This window comes from Zea mays, chromosome 2 (assembly GCF_902167145.1).
Source record: "Zea mays cultivar B73 chromosome 2, Zm-B73-REFERENCE-NAM-5.0, whole genome shotgun sequence".
Taxonomy (NCBI): Eukaryota; Viridiplantae; Streptophyta; class Magnoliopsida; order Poales; family Poaceae; genus Zea; species Zea mays.
The window spans coordinates 23359771-23368039 of NC_050097.1; the positions used below are offsets into that span (position 1 = coordinate 23359771).

The 8269-nt window shown below is 48.4% G+C and overlaps 1 long non-coding RNA gene across 1 annotated transcript; it reads left to right on the forward strand.

Annotated features, from left to right (window-relative positions):
• Positions 1-1874: 1874 nt before the first annotated feature.
• LOC109944487 (uncharacterized) lies at positions 1875-2816 on the forward strand. The gene is made up of 2 exons (XR_002267524.2): positions 1875-1971; positions 2338-2816. It is a non-coding gene; the product is annotated as an uncharacterized lncRNA (long non-coding RNA).
• Positions 2817-8269: the final 5453 nt, after the last annotated feature.

Consider the following 8269-nt stretch of genomic DNA (forward strand, 5'->3'; position numbering starts at 1 on the left):
TGCTCAATTTTGAATATATAGAAAGAGAACTTTAGCACTTTCAATCCCCTTCAATTATCTTGCTCCCAACCAAGCCCTAAACACGGAATCACCTACCTAAGTGAGGAGTACAAGATGATGAGACCAACTGATTCACTCCAAGATTCCATCAGCAAGTGTAATAAATTTCATATATATATATATATATATATATATATATATATATATATATATATATATATATATATATATATATATATATATATATATATATATATATATATATATATATATATAGTATATGTATTTAGAGCCCTAGGCTCTATTTAACTACAGAAAGGCCCGACCATCCGTCCGGTTGACCAGGCGCACCATCCGATCCACCCACTATAATGTTTACGCTTAGTTATACTCAAGTTTACGCTCATGTACCATCGTATAAAAACAATCGCTCTATCTGGCCTTCCATGATGGCTGATACTAGGGTTTCAGTGGCGGCGGTTGCACGACATGAGCGAGCGCGGCGAAGCCAGCACAACCGCGGCGGACAAGCGTCCCCATAGACGAGATCCATGGCGCAGCGCCGGAAGAGCGTCTCCTTGCGGCTCGCGCGCACCGCTGCTCGTGTCGCTCTTCGGCCGCTCGCTCTCCTCAACCTCTTCCACGCGTTGGCGCAGCTCCCAGCAATGGCGATGGCGACAGGGTCCATGGCGGCTTGGCGGCTTGACCATCGAATCATTGCACAGAGGCGTGTGGCTGTGGATCTGGTGAAGGAAACACCGACGAGGCAGACTCCAAGCGAAAGAGGTCATGTACCAGCGGTGACAAAGTTCCAGCGGCTCCACCGTCTCCCCTTGCTTCTATTGTTGTTTGTAGGTATAGTTCTGCCCACTTCTGGTCCATCTACCGATCATTGAAGCTAGCGTAGCGGATTCTCCTAATTGATGTGAGTTTTGTTAACTAGATATTATACAGTGCTGACGAAGGATCTGTTATCAATTGGGTTCGACCAAGGATGGCCTTCATTCCTGCTGTCGATGTGAGTTTCTGGATGCCATCCCGCACAGTCGCGCATGAATTATTTCTGTTAGTGTCCAATGCTCTCACCGATGCTTGCATTCGCTTGTGAATACCTAACTTACTCTCGTGCTCATCGATTTGTTTTTGATAATCTGACCAGCTGACCAGGGCACCGACTCGGCTTCAATGAGGTAGACTTGATCTGCACCTGTACCTCCTGTTTCCCTTTGCCTGTTGCTGTTAGGGATTCGACTAGCTCAATGAGAAAAAGTCTTGTCCTCGTGTGTGTTCCTTCTGAATTAGCTGACTACATCTTTGGTGAAAAGTCAATTTTTAGTTGGTCGGTAATGGCCCAGGGGAAAGATCCTAGCTTTATAAACTTGTAGATGCATGTCATGCGACCATTCCATTTGATTGGCTGACGAACAGCTCTCAACGATAGGATACACTACTGTTCAGTTAGCCATAGGTTGTTTCACTACAGGTATTTTGTAACAAGTCATTCCTTGATACTCATCATTTTGTATATTTCCCTTGTAGTGAATATTCTTGTAGTATACTCCTGCAATTATGTATTCTTTATTTTCTTGTAGTAACCTGTGCTGAAAACTGAGGTGTATAGACAAGATTATGTTCCAAAATCCTTATATTACAGCTATCCGAATTCTGACACGTTTTTATTCACATGCAGTACACTCCTGCAATTGATATTTGGAGCATTGGGTGCATATTTGCTGAACTTCTCACTGGAAGGCCACTATTTCCTAGGAAGAATGTTGTACACAAACTAGATATTATAACAGATCTTCTTGGGACCCCATCATCTGAGACCTTATCCCGGGTACTACATCTCAATTTTTTCTGTGTCACTGTTGCTTTTTTAGAGGTGATGCTGATGTGCAAGCATCTTCACCTTGAGTTCTGCCTTGCCAGAATGAATCAAGTTTATTTTCCCATCCTGCTCCATTTGAGGTAGCCCAATCGTCTGTCCTCACATCAACTTTCACCTGCCTTAAGCCTGTAGGTTCATTTGTCTTATATATACCATGGTAAACCACACCATGAATATACCATAAATAAGTAACAAGAGTGTATAGCAACTCAGCACACACAGGAAGTCAGGATCCTTCAAGTACACCTTTCATGTTCTTGCAACCTTGATTCTACATGCTTCAGGTAGTCTAGAATATCAGATTGTTGTATATATTTAACACCTTCTGTACCATCAAATTCAGAAATGCACTCAAGAAAAGGCTTTTCAAAACTCTTAGAATGTATTCCAAGAGCAGTGCACATATTCAGAAGCTAATTATGTAATTTCTTATATGTTGCTTTGAGGCAAATTGAACAAGGATTTGTTTGGCTTCCAAATGGTTTGTTGGGCCTAAAATAGTCAGAATCACATGACATCTATGCTATAGGTAATCTGATCTTCTAACTCAAGTTTGCATTTAGTTTAGACTTTAGGTTATGTTAGTCATAACAAACTTGAAAAGACATATTAACAAGGAAAGATCATATTAACAGTTCATGTTACATTTGCAGATATGTACCTCGGTGGTTTTCTCCACATTAGGAAAGCTCGAAGAGCCTTTTGAACTCAGTTTTTTTGCTAACAGTGGTGTTATGGTGAAACAGAGTTTTGTGTGTACGTACCAACAGCTAAAATGTAAACACGACATTATCATAGTTAAGTACAGGAATAATTATCTCTTATATCTTATTGCAAAATCTGAAACAGTTCTCCTGTAGATGGTTAGCTTGCATTTTACGCTACAATTACCTCAGATCACTTGTTGTATCTTACACCAATTTACGAAATTTGTTGATGTGTTTTATGACAACCTCATGCGCTGAGAGATACATTCGGTCTACATTCGTTATTATGAAACAGATGGATGATTTACGTTAAAAATTATACTCATTTACGTTGTTTTGGTTCACGATTTACGCTGAAATCCATTCGAGCCAGAACCCGCGCTCAATCGTCCGCACGCGATTTTCACGCCGTAATTCAGGCCTCATTTGCTGTTACGAAACAGGTATACGATTTACGCTAAATTATGTACTCATTTACGCTGTTTTAGCTCACGTTTTACGCTAAAATATATTTGTCGGTGTTTCGAGACCGGGGGGTCCCTAAGCCGACGAGTGAAATGTCGCCGCGTGCCCCAGCCCAGATGGGTCGGCGCGAGGCCGAGCGCGAAGGGGAAAGTGAGGTAGCCGGAGATGGGCGTGAGAGAGGTGGAAATCCCGCGGCCTTCGTGTTCGTCCCGCGCCCAGGTCGGGTGCGCTTGCAGTAGGGGGTTACAAGCGTCCACACGGGAGAGGGAGCGAGCGGCCTCACGCGAGCGCCTGTCTCGTCCTCGTCCCCGCGCGGCCCACCCTCTCTAAGGGGGCCCTGGTCCTTCCTTTTATAGGCCTAAGGAGAGGATCCAGATGTACAATGGGGGTGTAGCAGAGTGCTACGTGTCTAGCGGAGGAGAGCTAGCGCCCTAAGTACATGCCGTTGTGGCAGCCGGAGAGATTTTGGCACCCAACTGGTGTGATGTCGTGGCCGTCGGAGGAGCGCTGGAGCCTGGCGGAGGGACAGCTGTCGGAGCTATTGAGTCCTTGCTGACGTCCTCTTGCTTCCGTAAGGGGGCTGAGAGCCGCCGTCGTCACAGAGTATGCGGGGCGCCATCATTGCCTATCTGGTGGAGCGAGCCAGATGGGACGCCGGTCTTGTTCCCCGTGGCCCGAGTTAGCTTGGGGTAGGGTGATGATGACGCCTCCTGTTGACGTGGCTGGTCTGTGCCCTAGGTTGGGCGATGTGGAAGCTCCTCCGAAGCCGAGGTCGAGTCTGTCTTCCGTGGCCGAGGTCGAGTCCAAGCCCCTGGGTCGGGCGAGGCGGAGACCGTCGGCTGAGGCCAGGGTGGAGTCCGAGCCCGGGGTCGGGCGAAGCGGAGTTCGTCATCTTCTGGGGCTGAGCCTGTCGGTGTTTTGGGTCCGACCGCACACCCGGGGAGGCCCCACAAGGTGTTTTTAGGAGTAGGACGGTGTCAACGACTGTAGCAAAATGGTTCGTGCCGATCGCACGAGGGACAATGGATAAGATTTACAGGTTCGGGCCGCTTAGAAGTGCGTAACAGCCTACGTCCTGATGAGTATATGAGCGTGGTTACAAGAGGGTTCTCTGATAGAGGGCGCAGAGAGTTTTACGTGGGTGGCTATGTAGAACAGAGTCGATCGTTCTGAAGGGGTGCCCCCTAGGCCTTATATACTCGACCGTAGGGCAGTACACGTGGGTATGATAACAACAAGTAGCTAAAAGGTAGTGAACCTCTTGAGTTTATCCCTACATAACCCTCGCCGACTTATCCTCGCAGGGCTCCGTTGCGTAGGGGTTTCAGCGCGGGAAAGTCGGGCCTCTGTTGCGATTTACTCGCTCGACGATGTGGGCCGTCCGGGTTTGCACCAATCTGGTCTCACGTCTTCTCTTCTTTGTTGGTTGTCTTTCCCCAGGCCCACGAAAGAATGACCTTACGAATCATTGGGCCCTCGGGCCTTTCGTGAGGCCTTTTACTTCTTTAGTGGACCCAGGGGATATCTATCCCCCACAAGCCCCCGATCTTTGGGTTGATTTAGAGGTAATCTACTCAAAGATCCAAGGTCCAAAAAAATAACTTCCTGTTGCCTACTCTTGCTCTGATCACTCGTTCGACCGAAGTTTAGTTTTGTGCTTGTGCCTTAGAGGTCGGCATTTTGGATTGTAAGATTCTGGACTTCATTGGGTGCACCGGAGGTGCACCCAATGGGTGTAGCCCCCGACCTTTGAGTAGATTTTAGAAGATAATCTACTCGAAGGTCTTCTTCCAAAGGTTATCTCCATTCGTGCTCCTGCACCTTGGTTGAGGATTGGTCTTTCAATCTTGCTCTACGCCTTAGAAGTCGGCGCTACATCGGTTTAGAATGATACTCCATGGGGTGCACCGGAGGTGCACCCAATGGGTGTAGCCCCCGACCTTCAAATGGATTTGTTAAGGATAATCCATTCGAAGGTCTTTCCTTTTGCTTGAAATATTGGCATGAAGCTATTCGCATTATGCTTTGGAAGTCAGCATTATGTCATCAAAACTTTGCCGCAGAGGTCAGCATATATTTTGTCTTTAGCAGCCGAGTTTGTAATCCATCCATATCTTGCTAGGTGGTGCAATTTATTTGCTTCTGCGATTGATTGGACGTTTGACGGACGTTCTCTGTCTAGTCTTCACGTCGCTTCTGTTGGCCATATCTTGTACTTTGCTGGCTATATTTGGCTTTCCTCTGATCCTTACTGATATCTCATTTTTGTCTTGAGGTATTCACTGCATGCCCTGCACGGATGTGACCGTTTTGAAAAATATACTGATAATTCCTGGGCGTCCCCCCCCCCAATGGGTGTGAGCAAGGGACGGCTTGGTACGCTGAGTGTTTTAGCCGACTGCTTCTGAGTAGTAATGCGATGGGACGGCTAGTGTAATCATATCCTTTGCACTGTTGACTGGAGTCCCAATGGGTGTAGTGTTGCATGAAACGGCGTCCGCCGTCTGACGTGTCTTCAGATGGGTGGGAGTGCTTATTGAATGCCTTGCGACTGTTCAGTGACCGCGGTTGGAAGTGAGCGGTTGCCTTTCCCTTCTACAAATAACCCCTTTGCTTCTCTGGTTTTTTCACATCTCTTCGCTGCTCTTTACTGCCTTCTTCTCCTCCCTTCCGTCTGCTTCCACCATGGGCAAGAACAACAAGCGCAAGCGTGAGCCGACTCCTCCATCAGAGGAGTTTGGTGACTCGGAATACTCAGAGGAGGAGTTCTCCTCTGAGTCCGAGGGGTCTCCGGCTCCCATCCCCCTGCGTGAGTCGTCTGATGACTCAGACGACTCCCAGGGGCTTGCGGCGGAGGTCTAGACGTACATCCGGGCCGTCGAGCGCTCCGGGCTCGAGGGCTCGGATGAGTCGGAGTTCTCCTCGGACGAGGAGGACTCGGACGGCGGCGAGGGCGAGGATGACGACGACGACGACGGCGACGACGACGACGGTGGCGACGGCGACGGTGATGGCGGCAACGGCGGCGGAGGAAGCGGCGGCAAGGGCGGCACCAAGGGCGGCAGCAGCGTGGGCAGCACCGGAGGCGGCGGCGGCAAGGGCAGCGGCGGCAGGGCCAGTGGCTAAATGCCACTGGTCTTTAAATATTAGTATAGTTAGAATAATGTAGTAGTAATTAGTGTAGTTTAGTAGTAGTAGTAATGTAGAGTAGTATAGTGTAGTTTAGTAGTAGTAGTAATGTAGAGTAGAAGTAGGGAAGCACCAACTCGCGAAGAGTTGGTTTGTAAACTCATTAACTTCCCTTTAATGAAGAGTTGTCGTTGACCCCCCTTTTCGATGACTCGTTGTTGCTTTTTCTGAATGTTGAACTGATTCTTTTGATATAGTAGAAACAACGCCGAGCGATGTGAAGGTTGACATCAGCGTTTTAGAAGTAACACCAAGCAATCGAACACAAGATCAGCGTTTTAGAGGCAATGTCGAATGATAGAAGGTCGGCGTCGGCATTTTAGAAGTAATGCCGAGCGACAGAATACGAGCCTGGCACTTCAGAGGCAACACCGAGTGTTTAAAGGTCGACATCGGCATTTTAGAAGTAATGCCGAGCGATTTGGACACGAGGTCGGCATTTTAGAAGCAACACCGAGTGATTGAAGGTCGGCGTCGGCATTTTTAGAAGTAATGCCGAGCGATTGAACACGTGGTCGGTGTGTTAGAGGACATGCCGAGTGATTGGAGGTCGGCGTCGGCTTTTTAGAGGTAACGCCGAGCGATTGAACACGTGGTCGGCGTTTTAGAGGCAACGCCGAGTGATAGCCAGCTTCACGAGTTACTTTGAGGATAATAACCGAGTGATGAAGTGGCACGTCGGCTTTCTTGGAAATAACTGTCGGATATCCACGTGGCATGCTGGGATTTCTGAAATAACCGCCGGGTGATGACTGGGCGCTTTTTGAAAGGGTATCTAGCTCAAGAATATCCTTTAAGAGTCGCGCTTTTAGCCGCCTTTGCTTTCCGTGCCCTAGTTCTTGCATTTCCGCATCTGAATCTTCTCCGCCACTCGCCTCCTACTCTATTTGCTAGCGAGAAGCAAGATGGCGCCCAAGAGGAAAACCGCGAACTCGTCTGCTGCAGCGATCCCCTCAATTGACCCCAACAGTCAGTTACCCTTCGCAGGTAACCATACGTCTGTTATTTCCGAAGCTGAGCTCCTCCGCCTTGTCTCCATCGGGGTTCTTCCTCCACGGGAACTCTGTTCTTGGCGGGTTTGCCACGGGACTACCGTCCCAACCGAAGATACCCACGAGTCAGTAGTTTACGCTCCTTTCCTTCTCCGCGGCCTCGGCCTCCCCGTATCTCCTTTTTTCCGTGGCCTCCTTGATTTTTATCACATCAACCTGACTCATTTGAACCCTAATTCCATTCTCCAAATCTCTATTTTCGTTCACCTTTGCGAAGCTTATCTCGGCGTGCTGCCGCATTTTGGTTTATGGAAGTATCTGTATCACTGCCGTCCTGGGATGGCCGGGGGGCAACATCAGTTGGTCGGAGGGGCCAGTTTGGAGATGCGTCGCGGGCGGAAGACCGGGTATCTCGAGATACCCCTCAAAGACAGCATTAAAGGTTGGCGTCTGGAGTGGTTTATAGTTGATAATTATGGGAATTCTCTTCCTTCCCGGTCAGGAAGACAGCCAGACGTTCGAACTCCGAGTTGGACTGAGTCTCCCACGGATCAAGAGGTGGCCGAGGCAGGCGTGTTGCTTTCTGAAGTCGGATTACTGAAAGAGAGAGGTCTGACTGCTGAAGCTGTGGTCACGGATTTTGTTTTCAAGAACATTCAGCCGCTGAAAGACAGGGCTTATCCGGCATATCTTTATCGAGGGCTGGCCGACTCAACCCGAGTTACTAATAGGAGAATTCCTTCTGTTGACTTGGTAAGCCGACTTGAGATGATCCTCAGGGGTAAAGTCTCAAACGTTGGTGCTCCAGTGGCATACTCGGCTTGGAACCTACCTTCTCCCAAAGCTTTCACCCTTTTTGTGTCCAATCCACCCGTGACTGATAGCAATTTGGGTCTTAGAGTGCGACCTTCTGCTGAAGAGGTCCGTACTTTGGTTGCTTCGCTCGGGGAGATACCTGATGATGAACGGCAGATTTATTTTGAAGTGCCTCTGAACCCTAGTGATGCAGACATAAATGACATGCT